The sequence below is a fragment of the Schistocerca americana genome, chromosome 3, assembly GCF_021461395.2.
Source record: "Schistocerca americana isolate TAMUIC-IGC-003095 chromosome 3, iqSchAmer2.1, whole genome shotgun sequence".
In the NCBI taxonomy this organism is placed as follows: Eukaryota; Metazoa; Arthropoda; class Insecta; order Orthoptera; family Acrididae; genus Schistocerca; species Schistocerca americana.
Window position 1 is genome coordinate 222,582,921 of NC_060121.1, and position 13,026 is coordinate 222,595,946.

The 13,026-nt window shown below is 42.9% G+C and overlaps 1 pseudogene; it reads right to left on the reverse strand.

Annotated features, from left to right (window-relative positions):
* Window positions 1-309: 309 nt before the first annotated feature.
* The window catches only part of LOC124605984, a 68,916-nt pseudogene continuing 56,199 nt past the window's right edge, over window positions 310-13,026 (reverse strand).

Genomic DNA, 13,026 nt, shown 5'->3' on the forward strand with positions numbered 1-13,026 from the left:
GAGAACGGGGGCCGGCCGCGGCACGTGATCCGGCGACAGGCCCCAAAAAAGGTTATTGTATTAAACGGCAGGCCTTTGTTGTAAATGGTGGCGTTTTTGTGATATTTTAATCAACGCCGCGGGCGGGGAAGATGAGGCGCACAAAAAGACGCGGGCCGGCGCGTCACGACGGCGGCCGCGCTGCGACGGCGAAGCGGCGGCAGCGGCGGCGCCATTCGCGACGCATTCCGCGCTTCTTGCCGGCCGGCACGACCCGCCGGGGCGGGGCAGCGATGTGACTAATTGAAAGCAAGCGGCCGCCGGCCTTAGTTAGCGGCCCGCGGGGAAGCGTGGCCGACCGGCGCCGCCGGCACTCTGGACTCTCTTCGCAAAATTAAGATCGTTTTTCGTGTCCGAGACTGCAAGAATAAGCCCTGCATCTTTATAGTAAGGACAAATGATCGAAAAGAGTGCTGAAAGAGATCAAACTGTCTGTAGGCACCATAAAAAATAATTGCACTGTGTGGTGTAATAAAGCCTAATGCGTATTTGGAAGCCTTCGATACCGGTAGCTATCGATCTCATCCTTTATTAGAAAAAAAAAAATCTTCCTGTAAGTCGATATCTACGTAAATCATATATTTTGTGAACTACTGCTTTCGTTTGACATGAATTCAAAAATTTTTCTGTAAATTAACGTAAATTTGCGTGTGCTTATTTTATTACGTTGTACAGTAAAATTTGTAACGCCGGAAATGCATATCCTATCTCCATCTATTGTACTTGTGGTGTGCGTACTGTAAGACCTTCGGTACACACACCATCAGCTTATTTGACTTGTCGCTCTAACGAAGTAGGCGAGTGTCAGCAATATGTCTCGTGGTCTTATCGTGGCGTGTTTATCTTCTGCCGTTAGGTCAGACGATAGAAATGCCACTTGCACCCTTAGAGTAGCAGATTGACGGTGACCAGCTTTAAACAGAACTTGATTAATTTTCACACACATTTACTAAAATAATAAAAAGCATAGACATTACGTAACTTGATTCTGGATTCTGTTTACAATTGACAATCTGAAGTTCCGTTGGTCTTGGTACGTTAATCTTATTCTCACATATACCTCTGATACTTGACAAAGTGTCTATACATTTATCTACATGGCTATGTACAGGAATAACGTAATCTTATTAGGCGCAGACTGAAACTTGACTATATACTGGTACAGACTAAGGCAGACTGAAGCAGACTGACTAATCGGAGGTCTGTACACTCGATATAATACCTCGCGCGTTCAGGTATCACTGCGCGAGTGTGATCCGCGAGTAGAAAACGTTCTACGTTAGCAGCAATCTCATTGGCTGCGTGACATATTAATACGCGGATCGGCGGAAGCAGGATTTGGTCCGTCTCTAAGACAGCGCCATCTCGTAGTGCGGAGACAGACGAGCACTGCGCCTGCGCTGTTGTGCTTAGCGGGGCGCGCTCTAGTGGGAAAGTTGTGTACGCGCTGACTACGCGGAACAATGTAAACAACAGTACTATAGTTTTTTTTCCTTATTTTGTTACCTGAAGATATGACATTTCTGTGTCTTTATACGTTGCAATTATTTTACAATTTGTATATATATACTTATGCATTTATGTCGATGTATAATTGGTTTGTTTTGTAAATATTATTTGTATTTTTAAGCTGGGTCTGGCCTAGGGAAAACTATGCTATCGAACGATTACAACGATAGGTCGTGTGGTGAACCAAAGTGTTTAGGATCTTGAGTAGCGTTAACTCTGCCGCGTGGAGCGCGGGCAGAGCAGACTCTGGCAGGAGTAGGTCGGTGGAGCAGGTATGTTGAGTGACGCTCCTGAGAGTTCAAAATGGCTCTGAGCACTTTGGGACTTAACATCTGAGGTCATCAGTCCCCTAGAACTTAGAACCACTGAAACCTAAGAACATAACACAAATCCATGACCGAGGCAGGATTCGAACCTCCGACCGTAGCGGTCGCGCGGTTCCAGACTGAAGCGCCTAGAACCGCTCGGCCACTTCGGCCGGCTCCCGCGAGATGCCGCGCTTTCGGGGTTTGGCAGCAGGTAATTGCGCTCGACTTGCTATGATAGTTTCTGACACGGTGTCGCGGACGAGACATATTAGCTGGCACACATCAAGAGCCCGTTTCACCTGGTGACCGTGTCGAGAAGACGGCGCGCCAACATCCAGCTTCTGCAACAGCGACGGCCGACAATAAGTGACTTTCGCCACCTCCTCGATCAACGACTTCAAACCTTCAGTCAACCAACAAGGAAGACTGAAACCACGTAAAGTTTTAAAACTGTACGGCAGACCTCAGCTTTTCAAACTGTTCCATTTGCATCACTAAAATACATCAACTTAGCATGAACCTCTGTTGCTCAGTGTCCCAATTGCATTAGCAAGCAGGGAGCCTTCCTTTTCCGAAATGAACCCGAGTGTCGTTGAAATTCAAACGCCAGCGTTAAAGTAATATCATTCCATTTCACTACTTTAATTTCAAAGTTCAGTTAAAGTATTCATAACAATAACCAAACAAAACTGTATTTAGATTATACGAGCACAAATTAAGAGTGCGAGTTTTGTTACCATATTTTAGCTTACCTGTGACTGCAGCTCAGCTTGGTACGTACTAAATTTTACTATTCTTAATTGTTCAGAATCATTTAATTCACGTACTAAGTTAAATCTCTTATTACTAAATTGCTAAATTGCGTAGATTCAAGTTGCTTTTGAGATGATTGTTGAGGTAGCCCAAGACTAACCTTATTTTATTTAATTTCGTAGTGCTTCGGAAACAAAGTTCACTATTAATTTCAGTCAATAAATTAACTTTCAGTTTTCCGGCTTTATTAATTCTTTTGCTAAATTAAGTCAGAGTGTAGCGAAATTTATCACTTCAGACAAACATTCAGTTTTCACACAACACGCGTCAACCTTCAGTTGCCACGCTTTTAGTGCTAATTATATGTGCATTAACCTTTCTTTTTCAGTCATTATAGTAGTTGTCCATAGGACTGGCAACCGTAATTTTCCCCAAATCTCAATTATCTAACTAACGCCAGATAATTGTTAACGTAACGACCGCACATTTACTTTCTTTATTAACTTTACCCTTTTTCAAAATTAATTTCCACCAATTTCATTTGCATTTTTCCTTTCATTTAGATGTAATCTTTACTCCCTCTTTACCGATAGATTAACTTCGGTGACGATTGCTTTTACCAAAGTTCCATTAGGTACACGCGGTTTAATTTTTCACTGTCATTAAGGTCGATAAGTGAGGGGGAGGTTACAAATATATTCACTAGATTTTGTAATATTTACCTAAAAACTCGTTTAAAGTAAATTTAAATACTTTTACGCCAGCTAAGTAAATGCTTTGACTCTTTGTTTACAATTGTAGTGTCTCTGTTATGCTACCTCGCGCTTGGCGGAAAGAGATGTTGAATCACTGAGGCCTGCAGAGTCGGTTTTAATAGACAGATACGTTTGGACTGTTGTACGAGAGACACCTGTTTCTGCAGTTGTAGACAGTTGTATTTCTGTGAAAGGTGGATTATCATTGTGAAGTACACTACTGGCCATTAAAATTGCTACACCAAGAAGAAATGCAGATGACAAACGGGTATTCATTGGACAAATACATTATACTAGAACTGACATGTGATTACATTTTCACGCAATTTGGGTGCATAGATCCTGAGAAATCAGTACCCAGAACAACCACCTCTGGCCGTAATAACGGCCTTCATACACCTGAGCATTGAGTCAAACAGAGCTTGGATGGCGTGTGCAGGTACAGCTGCCTATGCAGCTTCAACACGATACCACAGTTCATCACGAGTAGTGACTGGCGTATTGTGACGAGCCAGTTGCTCCGCCACCATTGACCAGACGTTTTCAATTGGTGACATATCTGGAGAATGCGCTGGCCAGGCCCGCAGTAGAAAATTTTCTGTATCCATAAAGGCCCTTACAGGACCTGCAACATGCGGTCGTGCATTATCCTGCTGAAATGTATTGTTTCGCACGGATCGAATGAAGGGTAGAGCCACGGGTCGTAACACATCTGAAGTGTAATGTCCACTGTTCAAAGTGCCGTCAATGCCAACGAGACGTGACCGAGACGTGTAACCAATGGCACCCCACACTATCACGCCGGGTGATACGCCAGTATGGCGATGACGAATACACGCTTCCAATGTGCGTTCACCGCGCTGTCGCCAAACACGGATGCAACCATTATGATGCTGTAAACAGAACCTGGATTCATCCGAAAAAATGACGTTTTGCCATTCGTGCACCCAGCTTCGTCGTGGAGTACACCATCGCAGCGACAAGGGTAACCGCAGCCATGGTCTCCGAGCTGATAGTCCATGCGGCTGCAAACGTCGTCGCACTGTTCGTGCAGATGGTTGTTGTCTTGCAAACGTCCCCATCTGTTGACTCAGAGATCGAGACGTGGCTGCACGATCCGTTACAGCCATGCGGATGAGATGCCTGGCATCTCGACTGCTAGTGAAACGAAGCCGTTGGGATCCAGCACGGCGTTCCGTATTACCCTCCTGAACCCACCGATTCCATATACTTCTAACAGTCATTGGATCTCGAGCAACGCGAGCAGTAATGTCGCGCTACGACAAACCGCAATCGCGATAGGCTACAATCCGACCGTTATCAAAGTCGGAAACGTGATGGTACGCATTTCTCCTCCTTACACGAGGTATCACAACAACGTTTCACCAGGCAACGCCGGTCAACTGTTGTTTGTGTATGAGAAATCGGTTGGAAACTGTCCTCATATCAGCACGTTGTAGGTGTCGCCACCGGCGCCAGCCTTGTGTGAATGCTCTGAAAAGCTAATCATTTGCATATCACAGCATCTTCTTTCTGTCGACTATTTTGCGTCTGTAGCAATTCTAATGGCCAGTAGTGTAGTTTGCTGGTTTACAATGAAAAAATCCAGAAGACAAAATCTAAGGGAACGCTTATCACTTAAGAGCAGGAGATGCCTTGATAATACAAATTAAACTTCGTAGGTAATTTCTTCGAACTGACAAAGCCTGTGGGAACAGTCGTACCCTGAAAAAGACAACGAAGACATCATAGAACGAGCTAAGCACCAATATTTATAATTTATAAACGTGAACAGTTTTTCCTTGTGAGCGTTGTCATACTGAAGGAGAGGGTGCTCTACGTGGGACGCACTCTTCGAATTCGTTCTTTCAGTTTTCTGAAGGTCTCGCAGTACCTTGCTGAATTCATGCCGGTAGCCTTAGGAATGGTTTCCAAATGCACGACACTTTGAACGTGCCAGAACACTGTGAGCATGATCTTTCCAGCTGATGGAATAGTCTTGAACATTTTTGGCGTTGGTGATCCTTTGTGGCGGCCTTCCATTTGTTGTTGTTGTTGTGGTCTTCAGTCCTGAGACTGGTTTGATGCAGCTCTCCATGCTACTCAATCCTGTGCAAGCTCCTTCATCTCCCAGTACCTACTGCAACCTACATCCTTCTGAATCTGCTTAGTGTATCTATCTCTTGGTCTCCCTCTACGATTTTTACCCTCCACGCTGCCCTCCAATGCTAAATTTGTGATCCCTTGATGCCTCAGAACATGTCCTACCAACCGATCTCTTCTTCTAGTCAAGTTGTGCAACAAACTTCTCTTCTCCCCAATCCTATTGAATACCTCCTCATTAGTTACGTGATCTACCCATCTAATCTTCAACATTCATCTGTAGCACCACATTTCGAAAGCTTCTATTCTCTTCTTGTCCAAACTATTTATCGTCCATGTTTCACTTCCATACATGGCTACACTCCATACAAATACTTTCAGAAACGACTTCCTGACACTTAAATCTATATTCGATGTTAACAAATTTCTCTTCTTCAGAAACGCTTTTCTTGCCATTGCCAGTCTACATTTTATATCCTCTCTACTTCAACCATCATCAGTTATTTTGCTCCCCAAATGCAAAACTCCTTTACTACTTTAAGTGTCTCATTTCCTAATCTAATTCCCTCAGCATCACCCGACTTAATTCGACTACATTCCATTAACCTCGTTTTGCATTTGTTGATGTTCATCTTATACCCTCCTTTCAAGACACTGTCCATTCCGTTCAACTGCTCTTCCAAGTCCTTTACCGTCTCTGACAGAATTAAAATGTCATCGGTGAACCTCAAAGCTTTTATTTCTTCTCCCTGGATTTTAATACCTACTCCAAATTTTTCTTTTGTTTCCTTCACTGCTTGCTCAATATACAGATTGAATAACATCGGGGAGAGGCTACAACCCTGTCTCACTCCCTCCCCAACCACCGCTTCCCTTTCATGCCCCTCGACTCTATAACTGCCATCTGGTTTCTGTACAAATTGTAAATAGCCTTTCGCTCCCTGTATTTTACCCCTGCCACCTTTAGAATTTGAAAGAGAGTATTCCAGTCAACATTGTCAAAAGCTTTCTCTAAGTCTACAAATGCTAGAAACGTAGGTTTGCCTTTCCTTGTTCTTTCTTCTAAGATAAGTCGTAGGGTCAGTATTGCCTCACGTGTTCCAACATTTCTACGCAATCAAAACTGATCTTCCCCGAGGTCCGCTTCTACCAGTTTTTCCATTCGTCTGTAAAGAATTCGCGTTAGTGTTTTGCAGCTGTGACTTATTAAACTGATAGTTCGGTAATTTTCACATCTGTGAACGCCTGCTTTCTTTGGGATTGGAATTATTATATTCTTCTTGAAGTCTGACGGTATTTTGCCTGTCTCATACATCTTGCTCAGCAGATGGTAGAGTTTTGTCAGGACTGGCTCTCCCAAGGCCGTCAATAGTTCTAATGGAATGTTGTCTACTCCCGGGGTCTTGTGTCGACTCAGGTCTTTCAGTGCTCTGTCAAAATCTTCATGCAGTATCGTATCTCCCATTTCATCTTCATCTACATCCTCTTCCATTTCCATAACATTGTCGTCAAGTACATCGCCCTTGTATAGACCTTCTATTATATACTCCTTCCACCTTTCTGCTTTCCCTTCTTTGCTTAGAACTGGGTTTCCATCTGAGCTCTTGATATTCATACAAGTGGTTCTCTTTTCTCCAAAGGTCTCTTTAATTTTCCTGTAGGCAGTATCTATCTTACCCCTAGTGAGATAAGCCTCTACATCCTTACATTTGTCCTCTAGCCATCCCTGCTTAGCCATTTTGCACTTTCTGTCGATCTCATTTTTGAGACGTTTGTATTCCTTTTTGCCTGCTTCATTTACTGCATTTTTATATTTTCTCCTTTCATCAATTAAATTCAATATTTGTTCTGTTACCCAAGGATTTCTACTAGCCATCGTCTTTTTACCTACTTGATCCTCTGCTGCCTTCACTACTTCATCCCTCATAGCTACCCATTCTTCTTCTACTGTATTTCTTTGCCCCATTCCTGTCAATTGTTCCCTTATGGTCTCCCTGAAACTCTGTACAACCTCTGGTTTAGTCAGTTTATCCATGTCCCATCTCCTTAAATTCCCACCTTTTTGCAGTTTCTTCAGTTTTAATCTACAGTTCATTGGCAATAGATTGTGGTCAGAGTCCACATCTGCCCCTGGAAATGTCTTACAATTTAAAACCTGGTTCCTATATCTCTGTCTTACCATTATATAATCTATCTGATACCTTTTAGTATCTCCAGGATTCTTCCATGTATACAATCTTATTTTATGATTCTTGAACCAAGTGTTAGCTATGAAGTTATGCTCTGTACAAAATTCTACCAGACGGCTTCCTCTTTCATTTCTTCCTTCCATTTATGCTATTTTATTTTCGAAGTCTCAAAATGGTGAACCCAGCTTTCAATCCAACGTCGCACACTCCATCTCCTTCTGTTGTCTCCAATTCTGTTTCTTAAACTTGTTTAATTCGTGTCTAATGTCGCTGTTTCCTACTCTAGTTACAGTCGTACAGTCTTCCACAGCCCTAAGAAATCTCGTTTCAGCTTTCTGGATCTTTATTATCGTTAGTAGATGACCCACGACTCACTTCCATAGATAGTGGGAGCAACGCCATTAGTATATAAAACTTGATTCGTTTTATTTTTTGTGTCTTGTTCCTGTAAGATGTTTTTATTGCTCTATGTATGTAGTGATTACAGGTTGATGTGGCAGATTGTGAAGTACAGTCGAGGAGCAGTTGTAATTAGCTAATTGCACTCTACATCTACATTTACATCCATACTCCGCAAGCCACCTGACGGTGTGTGGCGGAGGGTACTTTGAGTACCTCTATCGGTTCTCCCTTCTAGCCCAGTCTCGTGTTGTTCGTGGAAAAAAGATTGTCGGGATGCCTATGTGTGGGCTCTAATCTCTCTGATTTTATCCTCATGGTCTCTTCGCGAGATATACGTAGGAGGGAGCAATATACTGCTTGACTCCTCGGTGAAGGTGTGTTCTCGAAACTTCAACAAAAGCCCTTACCGAGCTACTGAGCGTCTCTCCTGCAGAGTCTTCCACTGGAGTTTATCTATCATCTCCGTAACGCTTTCGCGATTACTAAATGATCCTGTAACGAAGCGCGCTGCTCTCCATTGGATCTTCTCTATCTCTTCTATCAATTCTATCTGGTACGGATCCCACACTGGTGAGCAATGTTCAAGCAGTGGGCGAACTAGTGTACTGTAACCTACTTCCTTTGTTTTCGGATTGCATTTCCTTAGGATTCTTACAATGAATCTCAGTCTGGCATCTGCTTTACCGACGATTAATTTTATGTGGTCATTGCATTTTAAATAACTCCTAATGCCTACTCTCAGATAATTTATGGAATTAACTGCTTCCAGTTGCTGACCTGCTATATTGTAGCTAAATGATAAGGGATCTTTCTTTCTATGTATTCGCAGCACATTACACTTCTTTACATTGGGATTCAATTGCCATTCCCTGCACCATGCGTCAATTCGTTGCAGATCCTCCTGCATTTCAGTACAATTGTCCATTGTTACAACCTCTCGATATACTACAGCATCATCCACAAAAAGCCTCAGTGAACTTCCAATGTTATCCACAAGGTCATTTATGTATACTGTGAATAGCAACGGTCCTACGATACTCCCCTGCGGGACACCTAAAATCACTCTTACTTCGGATGTTTTCTCTCCATTGAGAAAGACACGCTGCGTTCTGTTATCTAGGAACTCTTCAATCCAATCACACAATTGGTCTGATAGTCCATACGCTCTTATTCTGTCAGTACCGGCAGAAGCGTCGCATTTTGCTTGATGCTGTGCCGCAGACTTAGGAAGATGCCGAGCTGGTGGCCTGCATAGCGGTGAAGTGGGGTGGCTGGGTGCGGACAGGCAGCGGTGTGCAGTGTCATTGGCCGGCCGTACCTGCGCTGGGTCGCTAATTACCGCAGGTAGAACGGCCCGGCCAGATGCGTGCGCAATTATCCCGCGAGATTCAGTTAGCATGGCCGTGAGAAAGGCCCGGCTGCCCCTGGCGACGCGGCGCGCACGCACGGACACGCCTCCGTCTCGCCCGTCTCTCTCTGGTCCGGCAGGCTCTGGCGCACCGATACACCGCAGCTTCAGTGCGAGGGATGCGGAAGGAACTACGGACTAGCCATAAAAATGAGCTATGGCTCGCTTACAATTTCACAATTTCGTGAACAATGGAGGATCATACCACTGTACAAACAATTACTGTGTTTGAAGAAATTTGCAATACGAATTGAAGATTTTCAGGGACTCTTACAAGAATTAGAAATTGACACAGACAGTCGCAGGATGCGAAAACAGGAAAACAATCATTACAGGTTACATCCGTCACAATTCCGTGACGACAGAAACAACAACTGGACACGACAAGGCTATTCTTACGACGCAAATCGTGACCAAAACAGATACCACACATATGACAACCACTGGCAGAGTAATAATAATCACAGGGAAAGATCACCTCTCCACTATGACAGAGACAATCAGAGAAACAGACAATGTGGGAACCAAAATAATTATTTACAATGAAACCAACACCCTTAGCTGCTTACAGGCGTTGACATACATCAACGGGGACAAATGGAAATGTGTGCCCCGACCGGGACTCGAACTCGACATCTCCTGCTTACATAGCAGACGCTTTATCCATTTCTTTTTTTTTTTTATTTTTGTTCTAGATTGTTCGTTGAATTTGTTCGTGGCGGACGTCCGATGACGCCTGTTCAGGTTGATCGTTGATTCGTTCACTCAGTTTTTTTGTTACAGAGGGTAGCTAAACCCTCTGACCGAACACGCTGAGCTACCGTGCCGACATCCATCTGAGCCACCGAGGACACAGAATAGCGCGACTGCAGGGATTTATCTCTGGCACGCCTTCCGAAAAACCCACATTCCCAACGTATTGTCCCGCACTACATTCGTAGTGTCCCCACCCATTATAATCATTACTCGCGGCTCGTTGCCGATTCTCGTAAGTGTTCGAGCACTGTTTGTGCATTCGCACAGAAGAAGAAGATGGTTAAGTGGCCGGTGAGCTTGAACTATATATTTACTAAGATGGTATCTATTCTTTCAGACATGTCCGAAAGAACAGATACCATCTTAGTAAAAATAATTATTATCAAGGGAAACAGAATGACTTCGGACGCAACGGTCCACCACGCAGTTACGATTCCGGGAGAAATTCTGCACCACATGACCGACAAAAAAGAAACTATGGAAACTACCGACATAACGACAGACCTGAATTTCATCAGAACTGGCGGGATTAAAACAGGGCAGGGCCCTCTCGGCAAGGTGAATTTATAGAAGTTAGGTCTCCCAATCCCAATAACGACGCGCGCCAACAAAGAGACAGTAGGCAATGACTCACACAGCTGGCACCCACAAAACATACTTATGAAACATCCCCTTAGAAAATTTTTATAAATGACAGTGCTGGAAAACCTCTACGTTATTTGATTTTCGAACAGCTGAGCAAAACTGAACGTAATCAGAAATTCACTAAACTGACACACAATATTTTTAACGCAACGCAATATGACTTTCAATAATCCCTACAAAAGAATGGCCCTGACTAACAATAACCTATACCTTTCATGAATCACTTACCTCACAAAAATCTTTGTTACTCAAACTACTGCAACACAGCGAGCGCCAATACTGCCAGCTAAATAAAAGATTTTGATAGAGAACAAACAATGTATTTACCTTAATAATATTCAAAAGTCATCATATATATATATATATATATATATATATATATATATATATATATCAGCTCATGATATCCATTATTACAAATTTACTCTTTCTGACGGACACACATCCAGATCGTCCGCTCTCAAAATTCTGCCATCTGTCTCCCCACATCCACCACTGCTGGCGGCTCACCTCCAACTGCGCAACGCTACGCGCTGTTCTCATCCAACTGCCCAACACTACAATACCGAATATTACAACAATGCCAACCAGCCACAGACTGCATACCACAGCACGGTCAGTGATTTTCATACAGAGCGCTACGTGGAGTTACCAACATAAAAACCTAAACAACCTACTTACAAACGTATTTATTCTTGCCTTTCCACTATTTGCTTAGGGAGACGCTTTCTCAAGTGCCCGTGATAAGTTCATGTAGAGTCTACTTACGTCTGTTACCTTTAACAAAAAAAATCAGCATAAATGTTTAGCCTATACAGGGTGAGTCACTATTGCCACCTAGAATAACTCTGAAAGTATGAAAGGAGCTGAAAAGTTTGTGAGACAAATGTTGCGTGGGACAACGGGGGCCATAATATGACGTTGGTTTTTTGTTGCTAGGTGGGGTCGCTTCAGAGATATGAAGGTCAATTTGGTTGTCCCACAAACTTTTCAGCTAGCATCATACTTTCGAAGTATGATGCTAGCCTGTATAGGCTAAACATTTATGCAGATTTCTTTGTTAAAGGTAACAGACGAAAGTAGACTCTACATGAATTTATCACGGGAACTTGAGAAAGTCTCTCCCTAAAGAAATAGTGGCAAGGCAGGAATAAATACGTTCTATTATAATGAACCTCTCTTGCTACATTCTGATGTTAGGAATTATTATTCTGAGATCATAGATATATTTTATTGCTACGAAAATTTGTCTGCGTTATGGATATTAAATATTTTATTTCTGACACGAAATAAATCGGAAACTCTTTTAATTCTGAAATATTACTTCGTCAGACTCAAGGCAAAGTTAATGCAAGCTTCTGCTAGTGTCGCTTTACGTAAAGATAAATTTTCAAGAACCAAAGATAACAGTGCTCTGTTAACTGAAAATCAGACTTCGTAAATAACTTGCAAATGCAGGTTGTTCAGAATGTAGAGCGCGAGAAATAAAAAAAAACTAACTTTAAGCCATTTTCGGAAATTAAATTAAAATACCACACTAGCTTCCACCCGTACAAAGCATTGCCCACATTTACGTAAATGGCAAGGTGTGGGAAAAAAATCGTTCAAATGTCTCTGAGCACTATGGGACTTAACCCCTGAGGTCTTCAGTCCCCTAGAACTTAGAACTACTTAAACCTAACTAACCTAAGGACATCACACACACCCATGCCCGAGGCAGGATTCGAACCTGCGACCGTAGCGGTCACGCGGTTCCAGACTGTAGCGCCTAGAACCACTCGGCCACCCTTGCCGGCGGAATGGAAAAGGTTTCCGTTTCACAGCAAGTATAATTTTTTAAAAAGCAACTCTGATAATTATTATTTGTCGGTAATTTAACTTACACGAAGAGGCAGCAAGCCTCTATACATCGAATGGCATACAGCTCCACGAGCGGAAGACAAGAACTAAGCAACAAGATCTAAGAGTCAAGCAATAAGACGAAGATAACATGGCGCCTCTCCTTTATATAGCAGTTCATGGAATCTTTATATGTCATCGAGAAATCTAAAGTTTCAATACACTACTTGTGATAAATATTCTTTGATAAGTGTATGTTACTGTAATTACTTTTACCACTATTAGAGGCAGCACAAGACACCCGTCGGGGTAGCTGAGAG